At 49.3% G+C, this 7,022-nt stretch overlaps 2 protein-coding genes across 3 annotated transcripts in view; one reads left to right on the top strand and one right to left on the bottom strand.

Annotated features, from left to right (window-relative positions):
* Positions 1-7,022, top strand: part of Arsg (arylsulfatase G) — a 130,569-nt gene that overhangs the window by 26,134 nt on the left and 97,413 nt on the right. The window lies entirely within an intron of this gene.
* Positions 1-7,022, bottom strand: part of Slc16a6 (solute carrier family 16 member 6) — a 20,512-nt gene that overhangs the window by 12,733 nt on the left and 757 nt on the right. The gene's annotated exons all lie outside the window — the stretch shown is intronic.

Raw genomic sequence — 7,022 nt, forward strand, 5'->3', positions numbered from 1 at the left:
AACTCACAGAGATCCGCCTGCCTCTGCCTCCCGAGTGCTAGGATTAAAGGCGTGTGCCACCACCGCCCGGCAACAGTCCTGAGTCTTAACACAGCTAAAAACACATTTAACGCTGGAGGGAGACGGGTCAAGTTTTTGTGGAGACAAATATACCCTGATAAAGGCAATTTAAGGAAGAGTGGGTTTCTTTTGGCTACAGTCTAAGGATGCAATCCATCAAAGGTGGGGAAATCAGGAGCTGGAGAGTTGGTCACCCAGAGTCACGAAGCAGAAAGCAATGGCTCTCTTGGCTCAACCCGTGCTCCTTTTATGCTGCTTCAAGAGAGGGCCCCGCCCAATTTAAGGAGGGGCTTCCTAGTCAATTAGCCTAATCCTTCACAGACAAGTGTCTTCTGGAGATTCTAGAGCCAAGGGAGTGATAAGATTAAACTAGACGCCAGGCGGTGGTGGCACACGCCTTTAATCCCAGCACTCGGGAGGCAGAGGCAGACGGAACTCTGTGAGTTCTTTCGAGGCCAGCCTGGTCTACAAAGTGAGTTCCAGGACAGCCAGGACTGTGACACAGAGAAACCCTGTCTCACAAAATTAATTCTGTGCATATGTGTGTGTGCCCATGTGCCTATGCATGCGTGTGGAAGTCAGGGGACAATTTGTAGAGGTCAGAGGTCACAGCCTGAGAAGCACTGCACTAAACATGCGTGTGGGAAGTCAGAGGACAACTTTCAGAACTCAGTTCTGTCCTCCCACAGTGTGGGTCCTGGGGATAAGAAAGGCAAGTAGTCAGGCTTGGCACAATGGAAAGCAAACACCTCATTGGCTCCTGGTTCACAAGTCTTAAACAGCGACATATCAAACCCAGTTTATTCTCAGTGGGCCTATTGATGTTTCCCCCATGGTAGTCTGGTATTTGAAGGAGCTATGTCCTCACGTTCTCAAATTCTGGTCCTGTTAAGTATTTGGCTGAGGGAAACAGGACATGGGCCGTGTTAGGAGTCCCAGGCTCACTGCAGCAAAGGTCTTTGCATGCTGTCCACCGTGCCTGAGAATGAACAAAAAGGCAGCAGGGGCCGGGAAAGAGCTCCAGATTGGAGTCTGGGCCGTTTCAGGGCAGCTATTAGTGTCCTGGGCATGGAAAGTATTCCATCTATGATAGGAGTCGCCAGCAAAGGAGGTTTCTCCAACACTCCTCCTTCATCGGCCTTTCCAAAGTCACCCCTGAAGGTGGGCAGCTGGGGCAGAAGACTGCACACAGCCATCAAGCACTTACTAGTGTTGGCTTTGAGGCAGCGGTCGTCCACGGGGAAGGGAGGTCATATTGGTGGTAAGTCAAGACCTTGGCTGTCATTTAATCCATCTCTTGGACCTTCTCCTTGTGAAGTCCACAGGTTTCTCCAGGCTAACATTGCCTTGCTAGGTGTGTGTGTGTGCTTGCCAATAGCTTTGCTCTTTCTGAAAGATAAAGCCTACTAAGGAGCCTCGCTTTCTGTGTGCCTCATAATCAGAGCCCAGCCTATCTTCAGTAGCCTTTTTCCTTCTGGTGGCTCTTGCTGCTTCCCGCTACCTTGCCTTTAGCCGTCATTTCTTCAAGCTGCACGTGCAGTCTCTACTGCTGCTGTGGCACCCTCCACAGTCCCGCTCATTCTGGTTCTCCTTTTCCATCAGGCCTCCTCTGGCAAACTCAGCTAAGGTGGTCTGACCTTCATGGGGGAGGACCACATAATGGGGAATTATCTCCTTTCATGCCTTTGTCTTATTTATTTGCTCAATTAGATTATAAGGTCTCAAAATCTGATTTTTATGTCTTAACTATCAACTCACACCTAGTTTTTCTTTCTCTTTTTTTGAGATGGGGGATCTCACTATGTAGCTCTGGCTGTTTGGTCCTGGAACTCACTCTGTAGACCAGGGTAACCTTAAACTCACAGAGATCCTCCTGCCTCTGCCTCCCGAGTGCTGGGATTAAAGGCGCGTGCCACCACCGCAAATGTAGTTTGAGCTGAACTGGAGTTCGCCATCACCAGAAGGCTGTGTCCAGACAACCTCAAAGTTCCTCTTGCAGCAGCTCACACTACTGTTTAAAAAGCTGGGTGATATGAGGACCAACCCACAGCCTTCAAACGAAATTAGAATTACAGGAGGCTGAGGCTGCAAGGGAGCCCAAAGTCAGCTTGTTCTCTTCCTCATTGGCAAAACAGGGAAACAGGTCCAGGGAGGTAAAGGGTTTTTGGCCCAAACAGTCCAGAATCAGAGACTGTCCAAGCCAATAGAGCAGCAGACTAAAGGCCAGGGAGGGAAGTGCTTTCCACGTTCATTGTGAGGAAGGCATTTTTGTCAAAGCACCTTTGTTTTGATGGTCTCACTTAGCTCAGGCTGGTCTCTCTCTCTTTTTTTTTTTTTTTGGTTTTTTCGAGACAGGGTTTCTCTGTGGTTTTGGAGCCTGTCCTGGAACTAGCTCTGTAGACCAGGCTGGTCTCGAACTCACAGAGATCCGCCTGCCTCTGTCTCCCAGGTGCTGGGATTAAAGGCTGCTGGGATTAAAGGCGTGTGCCACCACCGCCCGGCTCAGGCTGGTCTCGTAACTGCTATGGATGACCTTGAACTTCTGACCCTTCTGTTCCTCCAAGACTTCCTAAGTGCTGGGATTGTAGGCATCAGCCATGACACTTGGTCTATGCGATACCAGGGACCTAAGGCTTCGTGCCTGTCAGGCAAGCAGTCTAACACCTAAGCTACGTCCCCAGCTTGACAAAGCACTCTTCAATTTTTTTAAACATTATATTAACTTATTTATTTAAAGGTATGTTTGGGAGGAGTGGGGCTGTATTCATGCCATAGCTCACAGGTGGAGGTCAGAGAGCAGCCTGTGGGTGTTGGCTCTCTCCTCCCACCAGCTGGGTTCCTGAGATTGAATTCAGGTTGTCAGTTTTACCCACTCAGCCACCTCACCATCCCCAAAGTGTCTTTGACCTCCATACACAGAGGTCTTCAACTGCTTAGCCACGCAACTGTGTGATTTGAGCTAGTCAATTCCCACCTCCCCCACACTCTTCAGGCAAAGGAAAAGCAACTGGGGAATCTCTTGGTTGTTGTTTAATGAGACGGGGTCTCTCTACGTAGCCCTTACTGTCCTAGAACTTGATGCGGACACAGACCAGGCTGGCTTTGAACTCATAGCGGTCTGCCTGCCTCTGCCTCCTAAATGCTCGGATTAAAAGCGTGCTCCACCAAAGCCAGCAGCGACTGGAGACGCCCCTGCATCACCCAGCCAACACTGTCTGATTTAGCCTTTAACTCTGTTCATCAGCTGACTTCTCAGGCTGAACCTAGTGGGTGGCCTGAGGAAACTGAGCTAAGAGAAAAAACGTGAACCCTGGAAGGGTCTTGCCCAAGTGGGCGTGAAGCAGCTGGACATCAGATTTGATCTGTAGCAGCTGCCAGAAGACAGTCGACTTCTGGCTTCTGTTTATTTTCTGAGCCCCGCTGGGTGATTGTGCTCTTATTTATTTATTTAGTTTTTAAGCCTGTCCTGGAACTAGCTCTTGTAGACCAGGCTGGCCTCGAACTCACAGAGATCCACCTGCCTCTGTCTCCCGAGAGCTGGGATTAAAGGCAAGGCGTGCACCGCAACCGCCCAGCTTGACTTGCGTCTTTTAAATCCTGCTTTCCGTCTATGCCTCTCTGTTCTGGTTACAACCAAATATATCTTTCACTTGCATCTATGATATAGCCCCAGCTAGCTTCCTGTCTCAGCCTTTCACGTGCTGGAATTAAAACCATAGACCAACCATGCCCAAGTAATCCAGGTTTAAGGGGAACAAAACTTGCTTCCTTGTTCCTGGGATCATCATAAAGGTAAGATGACCACACCAACCTAACTCCGAAGTTTATTCCTTTATGATTCTGGAGTATCCTGTGTCCTCCTACTATATGTGAGCTAAGACCACACGGTAGCCCTAATGACAGAGTGGAAGCCTTACTGGGAGATGACACGGGCATGCGATATCTAAACATAAGATCCTGGGCATGGTAACATGCTACCTAACAGGTGCGGAGGTGGAGGCACGAGTGTCAGGAATTCAAGGTTACCTGTGGCGTGGCTATGAGGCAAGTTTGAGCTGGTTTGGGTTGAAATGAGCCCCTCTTTCAACACCAATGGGGGAGGGGGCAGGGATTGCACAAGGCAGGCAATCAGCTCCTCTCCCCAGACCGGCTGCCTGTATAACATTTTGTGTATCACATATGCTTGCTAAAAGTTTACCAAAAAAAAAAAAAAAAAAAAAGGGTATTGTGGTCCACTCAGAAGACTGAGGCAGGAGGATTACCGGCTTGGTTACACAGCAAGACACTGTCTCAAAAAGAATTAAAGTTCAGTCTGGGCTACAGGAATGTTGACCTTCTCCCCCCCCCAAAAAAAAATAAACAGCCCCCCAAAACAAAACAATAACTATTAAAACCCAACAGAAACAAAAACAGGCCCTGTCAAAGTTTACTAAACACAGTAAGAGTCTTGGGACACCCCCAAAGCAACGCACACCTAAGATGAGGAAGTGTCTGGTTCCTGAATAAGCAGTTTCTTCAGCTCTCCTCCTCCTCTGCCATTTGTTCAGCAGGCTGTCTAGCTCCACAGACTGTCATACTGAGCACAAAGCAACTGAAGCCTAAGTCTTCAACCTTACCACTCAAGAGCCTCTCTAAGTAATAGAATGCAGACGGCCCGCCCCTTTGGTTTATCGGTTGGTATGGCGGGAAGGGCCTTGTGGGGATCTAACTGGCAAAGCTGCTTAAGCAACCTGACGATCCCGGGCGACCACCTCACTTCTTGATTTTCAGGGTTCACAACACGTGAATTCTGAACCTAATTAGAGTCTGAGTCCAGATCTTTTCTCCTAAGGAGAGGCAATTTCAAAGATGGCCTTTGACCCGGACTGGCTCTGAGTTACCATCTACGGAGAGGCTAGCGCGTTTCTCTTCTGAAAGCCCTCACTCCCCGGCAGAAACAGTTTCATCTGTGAAAGCAGTCTCTGGTATTATCTGACTGGAATGCTCCACTAGTCTGACTGGCTTCTTCCCAAGACCCCCCAGTGTCCCATGATATATTCCCTAGTGGCTTTTGGTTCCCGCATTGTCTCCTTCAAGAAGGACAAAGGAGAGAATGTAAAATAAAACCAGTCAAACGAAACAAAATGGAACGAGGTTCCTTGCTCATAGACCTATAGACGCTGCGCTCAGGAAGCCGCGGCAGGAAGTGAGCTATGAGTTTGAAGCCAGGCTCACTTACACAAGTGAGTTTCACAGGCCATTTCGGGGCTACTCTGTCTCACAGAAGGGGGTGAGTGGAGGAGGCAAGCACTAAATAAATGGATATCCCACAAGACTTGGAGATACATGTTACCTGGGACTTTCACTGTACTTTAATATGCTGTTGTAAGGATTTGGCATGAAGGCAAATACTGGATTATCATACAGCCTCTGGGGTTAGCCTAGGGTCAGTGCCGGTCGAAGTTCAAAAGACTGACTTGGAAGGCAGCGAGATGGCTGCTGACGTCTGCAGAACCAAAGCACTGGGAATCTCCTCCCTCCAAGGTGTAGCCTGGAGGATATGGCTTCGGACAAGTTGTCTCTAGTCCCAGTTGTCCAGACCAGTCGAAGAGTGGGGGAAGTTCGTTTGAAGTCTCTATTTTAAAAAAATAAAACAAAACCCAACTCTAACCTGGTAAACTGCCTCAGCCACGTTGTATGAATCACTGGCTACAACCAATTCATCCGTTTTGCAAGACCATTGAGTTGAAACCCAAGCCCCTAATTTAAGTGTCTTCCCCGGGAGTTCCACTGAGGAAAAGTCCTGTTTCTGGAAACCACAGAAGGAAAACTCAGGGCTAGTGGTACTCATTAAGACCATTTTTCCACTTGGCTGCATTGTTTATTTACAAACTGTCAGTTTCTATCTTAGACTCCCTTCCCTTCATTGCCAGAAAAGGTGTTTGGACGGTGTCCCCACCCCCACCCCCCTAGAGCCACATAATAGCGCTGATACACGGGGGATCTCAGCACAGGATCTGGCAGTTTCTTGCAGTAAAGACACTCATCAGTACGGTTTTTCGAAAACAGTCAGATCACGGAGGCTGAAATCTCAATCCAAAGGTAAAAGCCTCCTTCCGCAAAAGGAGCTGGCACAGCGTCTAGCTGTGCAAACAGAACCAGGTTAACAAGTTGTAATTGCGTTTCCCCAGTTGGAACCGAGAGCTTTTTCTACGACCCTCCCCCCACCCTCGTGTTTGATGACATTTTACACGCCACCTAACAAACTTCTATCACTTGTCTGCTGAGGTGCAGGGAATGAAAACAACCAAGAAGGAAATTAACCTATTTCCTCTACAAAATCGTTTTCTTCCCTCCCTGCCTGGAGCCGCTCAGCTCAGACACTTCGCTGCAGCTGGTCGCCCCGCGAACCTTGGAAGTTGCGCGGGACCGGCTGGCAGTGGGTGACAGTGCAGACCGTCAAGGTGTGGGACCCACGCTCTGAGGAGAAATCTGTCTCCCTCTAGGTTCGCCCTGGGGAGTGGGGTAATGGTAATAGGGGATGGAGACCCGGAGTCTCTCCCTCGCGCTGCCTCAGTGGCCGCCTTGTGCGCGCGCGCGCGCGAGCTTGGGGAAGGAAGGTACCTCTCTTTTGACATTTCGCTCTGGTGACGCGCAAGCAACTTCATGTGGAAAATCCACAGACGATCTGAGACGGTTGCCGGACTCTCTTCACTTCACAGCCTAGGTCCTTTCACCCCGGTTTGGGGACGAGCAAAGCCCAGGCCACCCTTTAAGGTATTTCCCAGAACCCATCTGTCTAGGGTCATGGACATTCAACTCTCAGCTGCCCACAACTGCCCGAGAGCGCGTCACGCTGGTGGCCCCCCGCACTCCCAACTGTCAGAATATTTTTCGGATTAACCTCTTCAAAATGTTAAGTGCTTTCCTCCTCCTCCCCGCCCTAAAAAAAAAAAAAAAAAAAAAAAACAAACAACCCCAAA

The sequence above is a fragment of the Microtus ochrogaster genome, chromosome 7 (assembly GCF_000317375.1).
Source record: "Microtus ochrogaster isolate Prairie Vole_2 chromosome 7, MicOch1.0, whole genome shotgun sequence".
In the NCBI taxonomy this organism is placed as follows: Eukaryota; Metazoa; Chordata; class Mammalia; order Rodentia; family Cricetidae; genus Microtus; species Microtus ochrogaster.